Source organism: Lepidothrix coronata, unplaced genomic scaffold (genome assembly GCF_001604755.1).
Source record: "Lepidothrix coronata isolate B3197 unplaced genomic scaffold, Lepidothrix_coronata-1.0 Scaffold2, whole genome shotgun sequence".
Lineage (NCBI taxonomy): Eukaryota > Metazoa > Chordata > Aves > Passeriformes > Pipridae > Lepidothrix > Lepidothrix coronata.
In genome coordinates, this window is record NW_016690182.1 from 5,664,201 (window position 1) to 5,686,641 (window position 22,441).

Sequence of the window (22,441 nt, forward strand, 5' to 3'; positions counted from 1 at the left end):
CACTGCCCGCGCCCGGCGGCGCATGGCAGGCGCCGCCGTCCAATGGCGCTTGCCGTTACAGCGGCATGCGCGCGCAGCCGACCAATCAAAGAGACCGTTTCATAGCGGCCGCGGTCAGTGCCCGCCGCAGCCCGGGACCCCCCGGGACCGGACAGGGACAGGACCGGGCCGGGGACAGGGACAGGGACACCCAGCCCAGCTTTTTGCCTCCCCCGCAGGGCCAGCGCTGTGGACTGCAACCCCCAAGCCCTCCCAAACTAGGGAGGAATATTTTTTCCTTAGTATTTTTATTTTTTTAATTTTTAACATTAACTAGCCCACCCCCCTTCTGCAGGAACCGTTCGGGCAGGAAGAGCAGCTTTCTTGTATACGAAGGTCCAGCTCAGCCCTACACCCCTCCCGCACTCCGAGGGGTTCCACTGAACGCATCCCCAGCACAGATGTGCTCCTGCAATGGCACATGAAGGCAAACGACTGGTTCGGAGTCGCTCCTCTATGGATTCAGAGCCTACAAAATTATGAGCAAACCCGACAGGGAAACTTAAGCCACACACGGAAAAAATTAACTCATTGCTCACAGCTGTAGTTTTCCACCAGACCAAAGGCAACTCGAATTACTCTGACTCCAGCAACTCGTGTTATACAACAAACAACTTTTAATGCATTCCTGTTCAAGGCTTCCTTGGCATCCACTAAAATGTTAAGCTGTCCCTAGAGTCTCCCATTCTAATATTAGTTGTGCCACTGCTGCCTGATTGGATTGGGCTGTTTCCAAGTTCCCAAAATCCAGCCCTTTATCTTCCTAAAATACGGCCGGCCAGTTTTGCAAACATTTGACAGGCGCGGGATGTTGCTCGTGTGACTGCTATTAAGACTTCAAGCTTTTGCAGGAGAAGAGCCTTCAACTACAAGAAAAGGAAGCTTAAATTCCTCTTTTATTATTGGTGTGTTATTGCAATTACACTGATCAGTAACTGAAACCTACTGGAGCTGGAAACAATGGAAACAATGCTACCAAGGAAGAAGTGTGGGAAGAGGCTGTCATCAGCAGCAGGGGGTGGGGCACAGAGGCTGTTTGATTCACAGATCGAATTATTTCAATTTAGAAAAAACAATGCTCGTTAAACCTATACTGCAAGTATTTTCTAGGCTTAATTAAGCTCATTACAAGAACTACCCACATCCTTGCAATCCAGCTTGCAGCATCAGCACAGAGATTGGTCTGACCCATGCTTCTGGAAGGACCTTTGGATTTTTGCACATCAGGTGGGGAACAGGGACTACAAACGTCACATTTGCTAAGTGTGTTTTAAACTTCAAAGAGGGGGGGAAAAAGCACAACTAGCCATGCTTGTATCATTTTGGTTTCATACTGAAGAGATGCTCTAAATCAATTCCAATTTTGCAAGTGGGGCAAATTTATATAGGAATCCCATTCGCTGATGTGTGGGCTCCCTGTTCAAATGAGCTCAGCAAGCAGGAAAAGATGTGCAGAAATGTTCTGCAGGGAGCTAGGGACTGGCTGGGTGCAGCTCTTAGAAACGAGCTAGAACAGGTCAGATATGGGTGGGGATTACAAAGAATGCTCTCTCAGAAGCTGTTCGGAGCAGACTGAAATACAACCATCTTGTGGATTAAGTGCCTATTCCACATCTTCAGATTCCCAGGGAAGTGAGGGTCTATTAATGCTGGGGATGGAATATGACAGGTCTGACCTTACACACAGTTACACCAAGACGTACAAACAGTGTAGTAACATCTGCCACTTCCCAGACCTTCTACCTCAAGAAATCCCAAAGAATGCAACAAACCAAACGTTGATCTTGCTCACAGCCATGCAGCTCAGGAGCACACACGTGCCCACAGGTAAATACCTGCACTAAGCTGCTCAGTCCTCAAAACGAAGGGAATCATGTTAATGAAAGGTAAATCAAATAAATCCTACAAAACATAAACTACCAATATCAAGGCATTCAGACACATGTAACATGGTTGATATTTTTCTTTTACAACTCTTGGTGGGAGAAACAAACAGAAAACTGAAGAAATACTTGCCAATGTCCTTCTGCTGATGGAAACTGTCCCTGCCCCACACCCTGCACCCCACACTTGTCTGTTCCATGTGCAAGACTGAAACACAAGGAATTTCCTGTGCTATGGAAACAACCCGCCTCCCTGCAGAAGGGCAGACTCCTATCTCAGATCCTGGGACTAGGGCTCCTGTACCGGAGGGAATCAAATTAATGAACACATTTTTCATACTGTGGGCCTCAATTCCGCAGCCTGCATGCCACCCATCAGAGCACAACAGCAGCACACACTGCCCCATCACTTGTTTGCTCTGCACTCAGGAGAGCAGTCAAGCACATGCTTAACTGTAGGCATGCCAACAGTCTTTTTGGAAAGAAAACCTGAAGCATACTTAAGTGCTTTGCTGAATCAGGGCCTAAATAAATGAATCTGCTTCACGCGTTTATCAAGGCTGGGAGGCCGGCAAGCACAGGCAGCAGTCATTGTGTTTCGGCTTACGTGATCACAGCCCAGAGGAGCACGAGTTAGGCTTTTCTGCAAGTCAACAAATACAGTTCTGTCAATGTTTGGATTGCTGCAAATCCCTCTCCATGTGGCCACGGGGAAAGCTGAAAACCTGTGTGTGCAGGGCTGACATCACACTGCTGCAGCGAGGCTCCCACGCACAGCACCGAAGGACAGCACACCTCAGACAGGAACCCGCTGCTGACAATACAGAGCTCCAGCTCTCCAGGTTTCAACTCCTGGCAGCAAACAACTGTTTTCACCATAATGCATCCTTACAATTCCCTTGTATTACCCTTTTTTGGGCAGGAAAGGGGGCAGGTAATATGTGTGTGGGGGTGACTGGCATTTTATTAACTTTGTTCTCCCATATAGTTCAAATGGGAGGAACATACACACATTTTAAAAAAAAAAAGGCATCCATGCCAAAACCAACATACAAGGATTAAAAAGTAGTTCCAGAAATCAGGGGCTTCGTTACTGTGCAGGAAATACAACAAAGGGTAGGTGCTGCCTTTTGAACCCTTCCCAGCAAGCCAGATCCGTCTGGCAGAGCCCAGCTCCTCCACTACCAGATGGGCCAATCTCATTTCAACGGCAGCGGCATCAAAGCTGGAGAAAGCAGTGGAGTAGAGAGAAAAGCCCGTGGCCTTTATCCCTCTAAAGAAACTATAATATCCCTGAAGCCCCTGCTCCAAGGCTACTTGCTGGGCCAGGCTCTAATTGCCTGAGCTGCAGGAGGACGGGGCTTGCTCCAGATGTCAGACCCGGCCTTACAGCTACCGAAGTGCAGGGGAACAAGGGCAGTCTGAGGAGCAAAGGTCATGCCGGGGCTCGCCTCTGGTGGGACTGAGATGCCCTCACCGCTTGAGGTAACATGAGGACGAGCGTATTCACTTGACGCTTGAATTCCTCCTGCTTGCCACGAAACTGATCCCTTTCCACTGACAGCCCCTATGGATGTCAACTTGTGAGGACACTTCCTGACAGCCGAGTTCAGAAATGGTAATTTATGTGACAGGGTGGATTTGAGCAGCTCCCAAGTGTAAATGATGCTATTTAAAAGAGATTTTTTTTTTTCTTTTTTTTTTTAAAGAAGAAAAAATGACTCAGTAGAAGTGCCAAGGTGGGTTCCTTATTTACTGTTTCTCAAAGATTTCTGGGTCATGACTGCTCAGTTGAGAAGCACAAGTGCTGTTGCCCTAACTGACAGTCCGGTGAGTGAGAACAGCAGCTATTCCCTTCTCCTGAAGTGGAATAGGGATAGTGCAGAGACACTGGAGTTTTCCCAAAGTCAAGCTCCAGCTGTGCCCTTTCTTTATCATATGTGATGCTGTCCATGCTCCTTTTCAACTCAAACCACCAGCATGTAAGAGATGAACAGACTGCTCTGAGACTGAGCTCAGCCCTACACTGCCAGGCTGCAGTGTGCTTTATCCAGTTTTGTAAGTTACAATCAATGAAAGCTCAGACCCAGCCAGCCTGGATGGATGGACACCCTGGAGGCACAGCAGCAGAGAAACTGTGTTTGCAAAATTAAGACCTCAAATCTTTCACCAATTCCACTACAACTTACATCCCACACCTATTAATGTTCACTGAGTGTCTAGATATTGTCAGAGCCAAAGATTTTTTGTTTCTGGACTTTCCTCAAAGCACTAAATTCAGCTGGCAGCACAAATGACACACTCATCAGTCCTTCCACCTTTGAGATGATTCTGTAACCTTGACTTTTTATTGCATTTTAATGGGTATGGAAGAGCTTGGTGTGCCCACCACCCTGTCCTTGATAAACCAGAATGGGAAACTCCTCACCCAAACAGCAGTGAGATGTTTCCACTATAGAACACTTTTCCAAATAAACACAGTGTTCCTGGAAACACTGCATGGCAAAGAGAAATGGGAGCAATGAAAATAATCCATGTTTTCTTCTGAAAGAGAAACAAAATTCCGTAGGAGAATACCACATCACCCATCCAATAGCATTTTCACATTCCTATGGAAAATCAAGTCTGAGCATTTTTCCCAGTCCTTCCTTTCTCCTCTACTTTCACACCAGTAGTAAAGAACACATGAAACTACACTCTAGCTTATCAAATGAACCAAAAAGGTATAGTCAAGGGCAAGATTTTACTGGGAGCGCTCTACTGCTGCATTTATTGGCAACAATGCATGAGACATTCTACACTTGTGGGCAGCTTTTGGAGTCAGTGAGGAAGGGGAAAAAAATGTTAAAAAAGTAATCTTCATTTAGGACCCAGCAAGCCAGGAACACAATGACATTAGTTGAGTTGGCTGACATTACAGACCTTCACTTTGGGCCTCAGAAAAGCCCATGGCGAGTTAGATGTTGTCACGATTATATCACAAGGCAGCTCTACTTTACTTGGGACTGGTTCAAAAGTGCTGGTTCACAACAGCAAAAGAAACCACAAAAGTAACAACCATAAGGTCAAGGAATGGATCCTCCATTCCTGAAGTCCCAATTACCAGACTCTTACCCTACATCACATAAAACCCAGCAGTGCTCAGATTCCTATAGACTCAATTTCTCTGCTATTGCAACATCGACAGTTTGCACACAGCGGGGCTGCCTCAGACGTGGGCCAGCTCCCGCCCCCCACGCTCACATGGGCTGTGCACTGGGACAGGAGCCATCTCACCAATGGCAGCTTCTCCACGGCTTCTAATGGGCTGCAGTATCAAGCTTGAAGAAGGTCAATTTGTTTTGTGTCACCTGCAAGAGGTATTTTTGCTTTCAAATCAGAAAATAATTTTCTATTTTTTGCTCTGGCCCTCATACCTTAAAGCAAACACTTTAGGGACGCGGTAGACACTTTGAATATTTCCTTTGTGAACATTCTGTACCTGGACACTTTCTCCCTCAGGGAACAGTTTACTTAATTTAAGGTAGACCTTTACAGCTAGAAGAAAATAAACCTCCTTTTGTTCTTCCACCAGTTACTCAGAAAAGGAGCAGATTTCCTCTACCATGGCCATGCATGAAAAGTTTCTGTTCAAGGTCTAATCGCAGATGTTGGGGGCCGTGAATCACCAGGGATCACACTGTGTGCCAAAGAGTCAACTCAGCCCCGAGTGCCGTCTGTTCAGAACAGGATGGCAGAACCCAGAAATAAATTATAAACCCACGCAAATAAAACAACCCCCCAATGCTGCTGCAATGCAAAAGCCTCACTGGAAGGACACAAATCCACTACAGAAGTGGCTGCGTGCACAGGCTGGATGTTTAGGGGTGCAGGTACCACACGTCTGTGCTGAAGGAGCCATTAATGCATGTCCTTTCCCCACACTCGCTCATGCTGCTGGCTTAGAGCGACTTTGGAGAGGGGGGGTTACTGGTCATGACCTCTATGGAAAGAGCAGCAGAAGGAAAATCCTCCTGCTCCTCAGTGAGGGAGGCTGCACATACTGAATCCCATCTCCTACAAGGCTCACCAGCCTTGCTAAAGCTCCTGGATTTATGGCACCCCAGAAGATGGCTGTGGTGCTCTGCAGGGACAGCAGTGCTGCTGTCCTCGGGAAAATGGATCATCCATCATTCGCCTCTGGGTGCTTCCCACTGCTCTTAGCTGCCCTGGCATGACCTCAGCACCCCTCCTACCCGTAGAGATGGCAGCTGAGGAAGCAAGGGAAAAAAAAAATATGAAAAGATGTAAAATGAATCAGTAGGAGGGAAGGAAGCCCTTCACTGCAGCAAAAATAATGTATAAGTACGGGAAACTTTATCCTCCCTTGTGTACATGCAATTCTCCACATTTACACCCTGCAGCAAACAATCACAGGAAAAATTAATGCAGAGTTTAAGGAAAAATTGAAAAAATCCCTTTGTTTCTAAAATCTACCATTCTTCACTGTGCATTATGGTGCTGCTATTCCCTCAGCCACCTGAAATCTTCAAAGTCTGTTTTCCTTCATCCTCAACATCTAGCACCTCTTGTCCACCAAAATTCAAAGAACTTCTCTCCCCTTCACTCTTGCAGGATTAGTTCTTCAAAATTCTTCCACAGGCTGGGAGTTATTTGCCACTATATATTTGGGATTTCCAAATCAAAAATATATTACAAAAACACTGCAATTTAAGGAGTTTTTTTATTTGTTTGTCTTTGAACAAAGTCACAGAAGCTGATGTGCTGGACCCACACACGTGCCTCAGCAGAACAAACACCTTTCCATAGGGTGATCCAGGGCAGCATGCATTGCAGTGCTTTAAAGGGAACTCCCCCCTGTTTCAGTAAATAGATTTGTTGTTAGAATAACTACACGTGCACATTTTTGTTCTTTTGGGCTTCTGATTTCCTGCCATCAGCTCATTTGGGACAAGTTAGAGGTCAAGACCCCTTTCCTACTCCAGCTCTCTGCTAGCACTGATAGTGACCTACTGTGATCCCACACCTGTGGGATCTGGGGGGATGATCTGCTGATCAAGCAGCCAAGTGGGAGTTTTGTTTGACTCAGGCCATCACTCCCCAGTCAGAGATACAAGGAGAAGGATGCTCCTATTAGGACCTGCCTGGCAAATCCCTTATGGCCTCCTACGTGAGGCAACTTCCCAGTGCCAGGGGCCAGGGAGCTGCCTTACAGCAGGGTGGCTGACCCAAAAGAAGCATTTCCTCTGCGGTGCAGAAGCAGCTACTGCGTTGCTGTGAAGCAGTGCTAAAATCCTCTCCAGCGCCAGCACCGCTTGGGAGGGGTTAGGACCACAATTACACCAGCTGCAAACACAAAAGAAAAGGGGAAAAAAATGTTGGCAGGGATCTCTGGAGGTCAGCTAATCCAAACCCAGTCTCAAAGCACAGTCAGCTTCAGAGGTGGATGCTTCCATATCCAAGCACAAAGAGAGCTGTCTCACACAAAGAAAGCTCAATTGAGTCAAACAAATTTACAGAGGAGACAGGAAAGGCCAAGGCTCATTAAGGCTTGTTCCCCACTACGTAATCGTAAGAAATAGGATCAAGCAGATGTATCCCACAATCTATCTGATTATCCTACTCAGTGTTCAAGAAACCCCCAAGGTCCTTGCCAATCAGATAAGTGTCCGCGCATGTTTAGGCAGGCCAAGGGGATGGCTGAGGGGAGGGAATGCCTTTACCCAACTGCCCTTCATGGGATTCTCCTGGGAGGAATGACCTAGAGTTCTCTCTTAAGCTACAAGCATGGCCCTAGCCCTCAAGCCAAGCGATAATAGTCCATTAAGCAGGAGAAATACTGAAATAGGAGCTCAGGCTCAGCTATTCACTGTGCTGCAGAGGCGGCCTGGGACTTTTGGGAGATATCAGATGTGCTGCATACACAGAGACTTGCCCAGGTCTGGTGCTTCATAAGTACCTCTGCTGGTGCCCATATACTTCTGCCTGGAAAATTCCCATTCCAGTCTTCTCAAAGAGCCTGCTGCTTAAAGAGACAGATTTTCTCCAACAGTAAGGCACTTCCCATGTGGGTTCCACATTACATCTTCTAAAAGCACCTATGTGCTCCTACACACTAAAGCTGCAGGCACTCCTGCGTTAGCTGTCCTACCTGGTGACCACAGAAAGAGGAGACAGCATTTGGACTGTGGTTTGAATTCTTTCTCAGCTGGAGAATTCACAGAAAACAAAAAAGTTTTTCTTTTAACATTCTTTGTACTGAGCGCTTGGATAAGCCATAAGTAACTTGGCAGCAAACCAGTTTGGTACAAACACAGCACACCAGAACACAATGCAGTCATCACAAAGCCACCACTCTGGGCCAGACAGTAATTTTCCCCTTTGCACAGGGCAGGCCTCCAAAGTCTTTATGCTACTACATTCAAGTCCATCTGAGCTACACGATGTGTTAAAAATGAGGGCTCATGCACAATGAGGAAAACACCTATCATTTATGGGCTATGAGGAAGGGCATACAGTGCACAAAGGTACTCAAAAAACATTTGTGAAACGATTCAGGACTTGGGGAAAGGGAAGCCTTGACTTATTTCTCGACTCAGACCTCTGACAGCATCCTCAGGTTGCAAATCAAATATGCAATGACAGAAGGAGACTGAAAGACTGGTAACAAAAGCATCCAGTGTATTTAGGATCATTTCTTTCAGGATTAAAATAAAGAAGTTACAACATACAGAAAAGCAGGAAAAGCAAACATAGCGACAACTGAGAGCATATTTTCCATGCCCATATACCAGTGAAAATCCAGAGCAGCCTGGTCCCAAACCCCAAAGGCATTATCATTGCACAGGTAGTCATCATTTTGACAGGAAAGATGCTTTATTCTGTAAGTGTCAGACTGGGACCCTGGAAACAGGGGTTCAAATCCTGCTGCAGCCACAGGTGCCACAAGTGACAAGTCTCTTAATCCCTCTGCAAGGGGGGGGGGGGGCTGTTAAGTTCCCATCTCTCAGTGATGTTTGGCGGATAAAATGCAGGCAATTAAGAAACTACTGCAGTAAAGGCTGTATAAGCACTGATGAACAGATCTGTTTCAGACCCCACAGCCATTACAGTACAAAGCAGGATGCAGAAGGGAGAGCAGAAAACATGCACACACATAGATCTGCCCCATTAATCCAGCAGGCTGCAACAGGATGAAAGGCACACCAACAACTCCAATCCTGCTTGCACAGCAGTAAACACCCTCCCAGCATGGCAGGGAGGCACTGCTGCGGTACATGCAGGGGAGCAGCCAAGCCAAGGGGCATCTGGAAGGTATAAGGGCCAGTTCTGGCACCAAGTACCACCCACTCAACTCTGTCCAGTGCCCCTGTGGGACACAGGGGGTTGGGGCGCATGCAGAGAGCAGCTAAGCCTCGCAAAAGGCAAGGGGAAGTCAAAGTCACTCCTGAGGCACTTCCCAAGCCATTCAGAGTTCGTGTGTTGGCCTCTCCTGCCTTCCACACACCTCAAAATCTGTTATTCATTACTCTCCATCTCACTGCCAGGTCGATGAATCAACTTTTCAGGGACTGAATATTCTCTGTTTTTCCCAAGATGCCCAAGTCATTGACACCATCTGAAGTCCTCAGATCTTCGATTCTCTCCTTACCTTCCTGCATCTGTAACATGAGAGCCTCCAGCTTTTCTCCCCTGTGGAAGTCTTAGTGACCTGAATTATTTCCAGTTTCCCACTTAAGGCCTGTTGGCGTAGTTTTCTTCAGAAAGCATTTGACTCAGCATGAAACCTCTGAATCAAAACCGGGAGCCCAAGAAGGTGGGCTCTAAGCTAGCCAGGGCAGATGTACAGGTGAACAGTCTCTTCTGTGTGCCCCACCCTTCCTGCCACCAGTCTGCAGCCCCCAGCCACATGCAAATACACAAGCATCCACACCTGCCTGGTTGGGTGTCTGTCCGAGCTGAATTTTAAAGGAGAAGGCAAAAAAAGCCAAGTAGGGATATATTCCACTTAAACCTTGAAGGCACATCTGAACCACCATCCATCAAAGCACTTATTTCCCCCCACCCAAGGGAAGAAGCCTGGGTGATGGCAAAGGGAAGAGGATATAGAAGGCAAGTGAAGTCTTTGTTTTAATTGGTTGCTGTTAAGAACATTAGAAGGATGTTTGAAGGAGAATGATTACGGGCAGAGTGCAGAGGAGGTAATCAAAGGTGTCCAACAAACTGAATTTATGATGTGGCTTAGCAATCCATCACCTGGCCATCATTCCTATGTACACGCACATACAAAAGCCTCAAAATATATTTAGCTCAGAGGGTCTGGAAAAAGTGGCTGTTCTTGTAGCCCCAGCTAACAACACTTTACTCCTTATAATATTACAGTAGCAATTTATTTCAAACAAGGGAGGGAAAACAGATATAAAGGAAAAATGGTTTTAAATTCTTAGTGTGAAGACAACTTTGTTTACTAAACCCATACGAGGGAACATATGTGTACAGCACAAACTCAGCAGTGGAAATTTGGCTCCCTGCAATTCCCTGTGATATAGATGCATTTTTTCCAGAGGAAGTCCAATGGTCTTGTTTGTTTTCACCACTAATAGAGGAGTTCAATGAAATTTTCTATTGGGAGAGTCTAATGAGGTCAGAATAAAAGAACAGAGTAACTAGGAAGGAATGTCACTGCATTTTATTTTTAGAAGAAGGATAAAGGTGGGGCCTCGCAAGAGGCAGGGGATGGGCCTGTTTTGGCACACAGGGCCAGGCTGGAACGCTTGGTCCTGGGAGCCTGAGGGGGTTTAAAGCTTTTCTTTTTTTGCAGCAGCAGCAAATGCCTTGCTGAAATCAGTGAAAGAGAATGGAGGGGTCCAGCTAGGAGAAGAGCAGTGTGATGCCTGGGGGTGCATGGACAGTGGGACAACCACCACCCTAGGAAGTGATTGTGGGGCTGCTCTCAGCCATGCCACCCTCCCCAAACTGTTCCCTTTTCTTTCCTGGGAAGAGGACTGCCTTCAGTGGCTCCATTTGAACTGGGGATCTCTCTACTGCACATTAAAGGGAATCCAAATTACAACAGGGTAAATATGGAGCGAGTCAAGAACAAGAAAAGCTCAATGAAGCAGCACCGGGGAGATAAGGGGCTGCAAAGGGAGCGGCCAGCAGTATGACAGGGAACAGGACTGACTCTGTTGTTAAGGCTGGATGTCAAAACCCAGAGAGACAGCCTCAGGGAGAAGAGATGGGCCACAGTAAGGCTATGAAAATGAAAAGGAAGGAACAAAGCTAAATAAAAGAACCGAGGCGGAGCGGAAAGGGGCTTGACTGGGATAAACAGGTAAGGAGGAAAAAGGGTGCATTCAAGAGCAAGCAGGCCGTGGTCTGTTTCCTGGCACCAGCTAATCTGATTGGCACGGAGATACAAGAAACAGAGGCTTAAATAGCTCATGGGAGCAGATCTTCAGCTGGGGAAAGCCATCATCACTCAGCAATTAACTCCCTCGAAGGCTCTGCCCCCAGATCCGAAGCACAGAGCTGACCCTGCTGAGCACAGCCAACGCAGAACGAAGGAGCACAAGATGAAGTGTCTTCCTAAGGGTTAACAGACAGCAGAGAACAAGCTGTTCCATGCATTCAGGTCACGAAAAACAGAACTGGGACTTGACACGCACACCATGCACACACTGCTCTGCCAGGATCACCAGAGCCCAAATGCAGGAGCAGCCAACTCTGCCTGCTAGGAATGAGACTGCGAGAAGCTTCACCTTAAAAACGTGCAAGGACAGTGTTAACCCAGGGGAGTATCACTTAGGGAGCATCAGGCATCTGAGGAGACCAGAAACTAGCTCTGCTTCCTGATATTCTCACTAGGAAAGGAGTAAGGGAAGGCCCATTAGGGGGAAAGCGTGCAGGGGTAGGTGCAAAGCACTCTTTCACGCCTCCTGTGCTGCCCAGTGCTGCAGTCTCCCACTTGTGCTGAAGATGCAGGTGGAAACAACCCAGCAGCCTGGAACCAGAACCACAGGAATGTTTCAGGGAGGGCAAGAAAAATGCTCCTTGACAAGCATTCATGGGAGGCTGGACTTCCCCCTCCAGCATGCAAGTCCTCAAACATCATGTTTCAGAGTGGTGCACTACATGCAAGTCCTTCTTCTGCTCCTGTCCACAGGCAAGTGTTGGCAGAGAGGGCAAGCCCTCTGAGCAGCAAGAGTGTGGAGGAACAACCCTCCTTCCAGCTGGGCTACAGCTGATGAAAAGGATCCAGCAGCCCCCACAGATGCCCAGGAGTAACAGCACAGCACAGACATGCAGTCTCCTACTCTGGTGCTCTCCAGCCTCCCACTATTTCTAACTCTGAGGACTTCCTAAGCCTCCTGTGGTTTGCCTATTCACTGTTCTCCACCCAACTCCTTGCTTAGTGCTTGCCCACTCTCCTCAGCACTTTTGCAAGCTTCGTGTGCCCACCAGACCTTTTGGCAAAGGCTTTCAGAGCTCCACCACAACTCACATGAAGGAGAAAGACCTCCTTTGGAGTCCATGGCCACAATCATACTCTTATCATCCTGTCCTTTCCCTGGTCAGTTTTATGGTATGCTGCAGACTAAGCATTGGTCTCTTCCCAGAGACACATGCTTTTTGGGACTTATAGTATCAGCAATGAACTTTGTCATCATGGCCAGGCTTCGTGAACGAAGATTTGGGAAGGGCTCTACCCACATTTGCTACACGCACGCTGGTGGCTGAAGAGGCCAATGCGAGATAGACAAGTCTGGTTGCAAAAGGCACAGCAGAAAGACTCCTTCCTTGGATGGTATCGGCAAGAGACGATTCTTTCTGCGTTTAAAAAGCTTATTTTCCTCTCAGATAAAGGGGAGGGTCAGAGTGACACAGAGTAATTGTGGGATGAAATGAAATTTCCAAACCTTTCTAGAAGCTCGACGCAGCAAGTCTCATTTCCTACTCCGGACTTAGGAGAAAGCTTGCAATTAAAAAAATTACCTGTGACCTTGAATACAAGGGCTAAGATTTAACTAACCCGCATTCAGGATTTGTTAATCAAGAAGCCCTTCTGTAAACTACAGCACAAAGGCACTTTTCCAAAGATCAAGTTACCTCTGCCCAGCCATGCCATGGTGGAAATTTTAGAGACCTTTATATAAAAGCTCCAGAGGAGTGTTCGCTCTTCACCCTCTGCCCTGCAAGGAGCCAGGTGAGCTGGAGCCTGGTTCAACCCATGGCTAAAGCAGGGCTTGCAGTTAAGCAATAATGATCACAACCATGAGGCCTTTTCAAGGGACTGATGACCAACTGGGTGGGGTTACAATCCACAGACCTAATCAGCATCTCAACCTCAGGACCTGCACAAGCAGAGGCTGCACCAGGATTATAAAACAAAACAAGAACATACTCTTAAAACATGCATCTTTCCAGGCTCTGGAGAGCCTTAGAGCTATGTCTTCACAGATAATCACATCACGGGTACAGGGCAAGGTTAGCAAATAAGTGCCCAGGGTTAATGAGTCAGTTTATTCCTTTTATCTAGCAGAGAACTGTTTTTTTACCCTGAATCCCATGGTAACGTTACCTTGACAGGTGCAGTGCCCACAGTAAATACTATGTCTGTCCCATATTCTGAATTATCCCTTTAGGGATGAAAGCAAAGATACATATTCAGGGAATGGATCTTTCCTACACCCTCCTGCACAGCTTGCAGCATCAGAAAATTAAGCTGACTGGAAGAGCAAAGTTTGATGCTGCCCCTAAAGCAGAACTTGTTTGGAATCATTACTCATAAGCCAGTTAGACTAGGGAGTTGGCTACTCTGGACCCTTTTCTGCTTCTTTCTTTATGGATTACAGGGCAAAATACAAACTTCAGAGAAATGTCCTGGAATTGCCACATGCCCTAGGACACCACATATATTCCACTGGCACTAGCACTGAGCCTAACTTTACCCCTCTCCTTAAATTGTCACTCTGCCTCTTAAAAAAAAATATCAGCTGCAAGCCTTTGCTCTAACTGACTAGCTGGGATATCACTAAAACATGGTGGCAGTTGGTAATTAGTATTTTTAACTTTTGGGAAGCAAGGCAGTACTTCCTGCTGGGGTTGATTTTAACATCCTGTCCTCACTCCTCTGGAAGACTGACTCACCAAGACGACATCAGGTGTAGATGTCTGTGCACGTGGAGGGACCAAGGTCTTAGAAGCATTAACAGACTATCAGGTCCAAATGGTCTTGTCTCCATCCAGGCAGATGTTCAGCACTGTAGCACAAATTTGTGCAGTTTTCCCATCATTCTCCTCTTCTGGCAGTTTTAGCTGCTAGATTAGTACATCCCCCAAGCTCCACACCATTTCTGTTCAGGCAGGGCTCTGCCTGCAGACAGGAGAGCTCTTTTTAACTGGATCTTTGTTCTTTAAACATCATCTAAATATCACTCCCTTAACACCTGATTTAGTATTTCAACCCCTTTAATTACACACAGTGGAGATTTTATCGGAAATCTGATTATTGTTTGAAAGTCTGAGCATTTCATCCCAGCCTCAGAATTGATCTATCGACTGCCTTTAAATCTCACATTTTAATTTAACATTTAACACTTTATACCCGCATTAATTACATTTCCCATGATCAATATCAACAAACACTGTCTCTGGCCCTTTCCTGATAGAGTGACCTTGGAGACCCTGCTCTGCCAAACACTCAAGACAGCTTTGCTCTTGAACATGGACGTTTATAGGGCTGATGTCTCCAGTGGGAGAGGAAGAGAGAGAAAAAACCCATGAAAACCAGCAGTACTAAGTAAGTAGCAAGGTTTAGTAAGCAACACCACCAGCAGAGATGCACAGGTACAGACCTGGCCATGGGACTGGCCTGGCCCCAGGACATGGGGAGCAGAAACTCCAGCCAGCTCACCATCCATCTGTCCCACTCCCACCTTGGCTGGAGGGGGACCAGGCTCTGAAGCAGAGAGCTACCATGTGTAGACTCTGTTTTAACTCCTGCCCACACTGAAAAACAGGTGAGCTGGGCTTGGCCTGTCCAAGAGCTGCACACAAGTACCGGGGCACGGGAAATGCTTGATGGGCTCAGTATCTCCCAGCATTTAACCAGCTTGCAAGTTTAGTCCCTCTGTTTGCCTCAGCACAGCACAACATGGAGAGCAAAGTGCTTCCCTGATCCCCGAGTCTAGCAGGTCCTTTATTAGCAGACACAAACTGCACAGACTAATTAAGGAAGAAGGAAGACACTCATCATGCTGCCTTTCTATCCAGCCACTGCCAGCTCTCAAAGGTGGCCGCTATAAGGCACTGGAAGGGGCTGGCTTTGCTAGGAGGACAGTACCAGATCTCCTTCTCTAAGCCATGGGAAGCAGAACTGGATGTGCTTGAGGAGGGTCAGGTCCTCCCTGTACCCCGTCTGCAATGCATTTGTGTTGCAATTGGAGATGGAAGACGATAGCGTCCCCAGCACTGCAGAAAACAGGAATATTTGTCCCTGAATAATTTCTCTAGCATATTAAGCACAAGTCATTCTTATGCAAAGACTGCCCTGTACAGCTGCCAAGGTCAGTAAGACCTTGCTTTATTTGCTGCATAAGGGCTGGCTGCGCAAGTTTTACCTTGTACATATTTTTCCATGCATTCTTGCGCCTTAGATTTCCCTGCTGCTAGTGTATATGCATCTTGCTGTCTGTTCAGTAGGTCATGCTACCTTCTCTGGCTGTTGATAATGACTACCCAATATCCAATGCTCCAGAACAGTCAAAATTCCAGTAAACCAACTGTTATGGTATGTTTAATTCAAAAGACAGCAAGGACAATATTGAATAACAATTTTCAAGGAAAACATGCTCCACAGCTTTTGCTAACAACATCAATATGTTTCTATTTTCAGGGGGTCGTGACCTGCTATCCACTCACACAGGCATCACTGTTCACATTCTAGTATCTACATACAGATGATTTTTTGTGCAAGGATTGCATTCAACTACATGGCACTGCCTGCACACACAGGCTCTGGATTACAATATCAGCAAGTACAGACTTCAGGAAAGAGCCAAGTGCTGAACAGCCTGGGTCTAAATAGATGACAGGGTCTGAAAATAAGGCTCCAAGGTTTTTTAAATTGCAAACACATTATTACAGACTACAGCCAATACCTAGACTAAGGACTGTCCCTCTGCCCAGTTTACTAAACCCTATGACATTGCAGGTGCAACAGTCAAATTTAGATGTTTGCACAAGGAAGAAAAATAGTACTTTGAAACTGTACAACATCATGATACTGCAAAATTCAAAGTTTCTTGACATTTAACCCAAGCAATTCCTTTGCAGAAGAACAGTTAAGCGACCTACCTGAGGTCAGTGGCCAGGTAGGTAAACTTCACAAGAGCCTGCCCTGCTCAGGAGTCACACTGGTCAGGAAGCACCGTGCCTTGCCCCAGCCTCTAAACCCAAATCAATGAAGAGACGCAAGCAAAAATGTCCAACACCTCCCCTGATCTGCCAGGATTAGTGCAGCAGAGTCCCCAGCGACAGCAGACCGACTTTCTTGCTGGTTTATGTCACCACACCTGATCCACCACAGCAGTTCTGTGCTGAGCTCCTGCTTATCAGTGTGCGATGCAAAAAAGCTTCCAGATGCAAACAAGCTTCAAGCCAGTGAGAAGATCTGGTCTGGCGGGAACAGCAAGCCGGGACTCCATACAAGGGCTCACACATCTTTCTTCCAGCTCAGAAATCAAGCAGTTTCAGCTGTCTCACTTTGCACCCCAGTGTTGCTTGAACCCCGTTCACAAGTTACAGTTAGTAACACTAATCTCACATCACCCTGAATACTTGCCCTGAGGGCTACAAGCTCCTTGGGGTACAGATCCTCTTCCCCTTTACTCTGCAGTAGTCTCTGACCTTGGTAAGACTCCACAACCATTGCAGTAACACAAACCATCATTCAAGCTTAAACACATCCTGGTGCCAGCAGTCTCTCAACTGGAGACAGGCAGCGCTACAATGGGGCTGTACAGAGGGGTTAAGAAGCACCGCTGAAAAGGGATGCAAACAAGGACTCCAGGCTCTGAGCAAGCACACTCTGCCATACAAAAGGTGAGCATCACTTGTGAGCAAGAGCTGTCTGGCTGAGCATACTGCCTTTGTTAACTGAGAATGCTATATGATGGAGTGGGCTAATTAACTGCATTTTACTTTGGGGGACCCAGGCTTAAATCCTGGCTCTTGTCACAGCTGAAAATGAATTTAGGGACCAGAATAAGAGCAGAGATAATTTATTTTCTACATAATCATCAAATAATTGCCAGTCTCCTGATAGAGAGGTCCAAAATTCTATGAAGGGTACTAGTGCTTATGCTCTTATTTCTCTAAATATAAAAGTTACTAAGGATTGATGTGAGCAGTCATCACAGCTACCCATGCTGCTCAGCTGGGCTGAGCACTCCAACATGAAGAATCTCACCATTCAACATGGTGTGCACTTCATGATGCAGTGCCATGCAGGTTTCAAGTCCTACAGGGAAGGGAGCCATGCCTGGCAGGATTTAAAATTCAATTTACATATGGATTCATATATCCCTTAAATTTAAAGGGACAAAGCACAGCCCTGGTGTAACTCTAGTCACTTCACTGGAAAACCATCAGGGCTGGTTGTGGTCCAAGGGAGCTGAGGGTAATTTCCCCACTTCCTCTCAGCTGAAGGCCGCCCAGCAGAGACAGCAGGGAAGCAAGTACTTTCCCCATAAAGTAATTCTCTATTTTTATCATGCTAAGAAAGTTTTTCATTTGGAAACTAAAGCTCCTGCTTTAGGAAGAAGCCAAGCACCCTCTTCTTTTTCTGACTTTTACCACAGAAGTTTTCATCTAATCAAATAAGCCATTTTTCCACTGAAAGGAATCATCATGGAAAAATCAGAACAGCAGACCAGCTCCTATCTCTAAGCAAGAAGTACAGATAAACTACATTCCTAACTCTGGTGGTGGTATGCTCCTTCATACTACAGTTTGCAGTTCACCCTCCATGCCTCAGGTAACCCATCCCAAATGATGGAGATCCTTGGTGTCAGAGCACTTCTGAGAACAACATACTCAATGTGTAAGTTAAGCAGCAGCTAGTGATCATGAAGCACAGTTTTGGGCACAATATGCTGCACTATTAAAGTACAGGGTTACCGCTTCTGACGTGTCATCACCCTCCTCTTTCCTCCTCTCTCAACAAAGAGACAGTCTCCAGCACCCTCAGCAGCCAGCACAACTGAATTTGGGCAGGAAGATACAATGGAGGTCAAAAGGAGAACAGAAACGTTTTCTGAAGCAGCCTCCAGCACATAGTGCTCCAGCACACAGCACAGCTCAGCAATACAGCACCTTTCATCTGTACCAAGCAGGAGACCCAGACACTTAACCCTTCCACACAACAAAGTGAGGGGTGGGTGTTGTCTTCACAAGTTTTACACCAAGCCAAAGGTTTATGTGGGAGGTTTCCCTTGAACAGCAGAAGAAGAACGCTTAAGGCAGACTTCTATCCAAAAAGTCAAGACTAAGGTGGAAGGGATCAGTCAGAAGACATCTATGAACTGGGGAAAGAGGGAGCAGCAGCCACAATGCTCTGGGGCTGATGAAGAACTCAGGGACCAGGAGGTCCCTGCTCCCAGGCATGGTGAGATTCCTAAGGCCAAACCAAATTCTGCAAGTAAGAGCCATGCATCTCCCCCCTCCCGTTATCTTTAAATCCTCTTTATTCCAGAGCTATTCTCTACCTCCTTTCCTTTTAATCAGGCCTGACCTACAGATGTCAGCCTCATTTCGACTAAGTCAACACAACTGCCACATCTAGGATGCTGTTACAGGAAAAAAACCCTTACTTATGCTCTTGGCTGGATTCCAGAGTCTACTTCTTGGTCTAGACCTGACCTCGTTCCTCTTCTGCAGCTTAATCCTATACCTTAAGGGCACAGCAAACACACAGGGACTCCAACGTGGGCCTGTCTATGCTCAGTCTCCCCTTCAGCCTGCAGAGACCCTTTTGATCATGCTCACAAACACCAATGATTACTGACGGGAGGCTCCCTCAGAACTGATTGTTCTTAAAGAGCATACATGTTCAAAAGCCAAAAAGCAAACAAAACACACAGTACTTTCTGAGAGCTAAACCCCTACCCTAGAGCTCATCTGACAGGACGCAAACCTTCAATCAACAGGCCTCAAAGTTTCCTCGGATGCAGCCCTGGCCTCACACTGAAACCATACCCAAGTCTGATACATCCAGCTTCATCTAAAGGTTAGAATGCAAGAGCTTGGGTTGGAAACAACCTTAAAAATCATCTATTTCCAACACCTATGTCATGGGCAGGGATACCTTCCACTAAACGACATTGCTCAAAGCCTCATCCAACCTGGCCCTGAGTACTTATTCATCCTTTATCAGAAACACAAGACAGGACACCAACTGAACACAAAGAACTTCAACTAGATACCACATCACCCTTCAACAGCACCTTACCAGGCACAGCCCAGTGACTTGCTGCAACAGTACATCCCAAGAGCAAGCCAGTTTATGGCTCCTCTAGTTTGCCACACTTGGCCTGTTTCTTGTTGTCCCCACCCCACATGGCCAACATGCAGAAGTCACAAGACTAGAGGCTGATGGACATCAGCTTGTCCTATCTTGCTTAAGCACATCATACAAACAGCGTATCAAGACTTATGATGATCTGGCTCCTGCACTCCCCACCTCGTGACCCAAAAACCTCAACCTTTGTCACATATCAGTAGCAGCAGTGGAAATATCAACCCACGAATGAGGTATTAGCAAATAATTTGTTATCAGCCTATTCCAAGAAGGCAGCTAGCTGTGGATTCAACCTTCAGGCAACAACACAGGTTTTTCTTAGCTCTCAAAGACATCTGCATGGTTTTGTTAAGCATTTGTGGGGGATGTTCAAAACCCCAATTATCAGTATCTGACATGAAACAGAATCAATACCCTACTGGTCAACAGGAGCTGAAAAAAAAACCCAACTCCACCAAGGCTAGAAGGAGCCTTTGGAGAAATTGTCTGAGCTCTGAAACAGTCCTTGAATGTGTGCTGCAAGAAATCCTCCATACAAATACACCTTTCATATGACGGGAGGAGGAGGAGGGGAGGGAGAGGAAAAGAGATTAAAAACAAAAGCCAGATCCTCAGGTAACAGAAAAATCAGAGATGCTCCCTCAGTTTACACTACACAGATTTGAGCCAAAGGTGCTTTTACAGGCCTTTTATGAAATATTTTAATTTGCCTTTCTACCTGTTATGCGTGCAACCTAGGCAGTGCTTTTCAGAGAAATTATTTATTCAGTTTTACAGTGACTAACCTGAATTTCCAGACTGCTTCAAAAGAAAAACAGAAGCATTTCTTTACAAAATGCAAAGAGCATTAGGCTTCTTCCCCCACCTTGTTTTTCCTTTTCTTCTTTCCTCCATCCCTCAGCTGAAACATCTCTACCTCTCATCTAATAAATAAACAAATTATGTATCTTTCCACAAAAAAATGCTCTTCCCTTCACCTCCATGCCAAAAATGTGCTGACAATTTTTTCTTTTACTTTTCTTTGCTGAAACCACTTGAAGTGGAATAAATTCCTTTTTTTTTTTTTTAATTGATTTTTCAGTTTAGCCACCTACTCGAAAAAAACAGCAAGTCTTACATCACTGGCTGCAGTCTTACAACCTGGAATAAACTGAACACAATGCTGAAAGCGTGGGATTACCACTGGGTTGGCATTAGTGGGACACCCTAGGAAAAAAAGCCAGGGCCAAAAGGAAATTACAGGGTCACTGAAAGTGGCCACACTGTTGCATGAACCACCTCAATGTTACTTCCCAGATTAACTAGAAAGTAGCATCACAACACATATACAATTAAGGCTCTAATCCAAGTCCATCAAATGAAGGCCCAGTTCCAAAAGGCAGGGACTCACCAGGATACACTTCTGGCACCCAGGGGAGGAGTCCTGGGGACAGGGAGCTCAGGTAGCACACACCTATCTTCACCGTGCCTTCACTATGCGCCTGCTGCAGGGGAAGCAATGTCACACACAGCAGGTCTGGCTTAAGGAAAGGTTTAAGGTCCTTAGAACTGTATTTCATCACAAGTAAACTCTGCTTCTGGGAAGTGGAGGGCGGATGTGTGGATAACTGCCCACTTGTGTGGAAATGCCCTCTACTCAACCCAGCCTAAGACCTCCACTTACACGAGGCTGTGATTAGGGGATTCAGGTCATGAGCAAGCAGATCTCACACTTTAATTCTCTCTCTCATTTTGGTTGCCTGGATCTCCAGGATGAGCAACATCACATTCTTGCAGAAACCTAAGCTCACGTGCACCAGCTCTCTCCCTCAGAAGAGGGAGATGCATGAAGTCGATCGTGATAACCTCCCACCCGAAGGTGTCAGATGCTGCCGTGGTGCCATGGCGCTCTCTCCCCACACTGAAAGTAGAAACAGCAATCCTAAAGCCAGTCTTGCCTCTTTGTCTCCACAACCCAGCTCATTCAACTGCATCAAATTCAACAATACTGTTGCATTTGTACCTCCCCTCAGGCAAACCATCCAGAAAGTTGTACATCCAGAACTACAGCAGCCTGCACCCTCTCACACTCTCCCAGCTTTCGGTTTCCTCATGAGATCACCCTGCTGAAAACCACTTTGGCAACACACAGGTTTAAGACCATCCTAAAACCACCCACACACATATCAGATTGCAGCCCTTGTTTAACTCTCCTGTAAGCATCATGCAGGATTAGCCCCTTGCTAAGTGATCTGGGACTGCAGTAACATGCTCACAGCTTTGCCATTTATTTGTGGCAGCTTTCACTACCTGCAGATGCTGTCCAAAAATACAGAAGGAAAATCTGTGCCCTTGGGAGCTCACAGTCTAAAGGCAGAGGTCAGGAGAAACCCCCTGTTCTTATTAATGCAGTTCTATGGAGAGCTGGGGAAAAAAAAAATCACGTCTGTATGCTTCTCAGAAGCAGATTAAGGCTAATAATACAAAGATTACTGACATTAAATGAATTTAAATTCATTCTATCATTCAAAATATTAAGTTTTGTATGTTCCTCCCAAAATCACTCCCATTTGTAGTCAGTTTCACTTTCTGTCTATTATGAAGTTGTTATATTTGGACCATAATCACCACAATGGACTTTTGCCCCTCGACACTTTTGTTGTACCAGGCATCTTACAAAAAAATGAATTTGCAGTGTTAGTTCAACCTAAAAAAAGGGAAGATAGGATGCTTGTAATTGCTGCATAACTCTGCAAACGAGGTTCTGCAGTCCTAATGGGTTCTCTGCCTATCAACAGGCAAGGGGAAAGTCTCACTTATGCTACAGCAGTGTTACTCCTGCAGAAGGTGTTCAGCCCTGGGCTCTGACAGGGAGTGGGAGCTGACACTCGCCAGCCCAGCCATGCCATAGCATCAGCACCTGTTACAGGCACACAGGACCAAGAAAAAGTGTTTCTCA

At 46.3% G+C, this 22,441-nt stretch overlaps 1 protein-coding gene across 3 annotated transcripts in view; it reads right to left on the reverse strand.

The window, feature by feature from the left end:
* MBNL3 (muscleblind like splicing regulator 3) overlaps positions 1-22,441 on the reverse strand; it is a 92,399-nt gene that overhangs the window by 59,227 nt on the left and 10,731 nt on the right. The window lies entirely within an intron of this gene.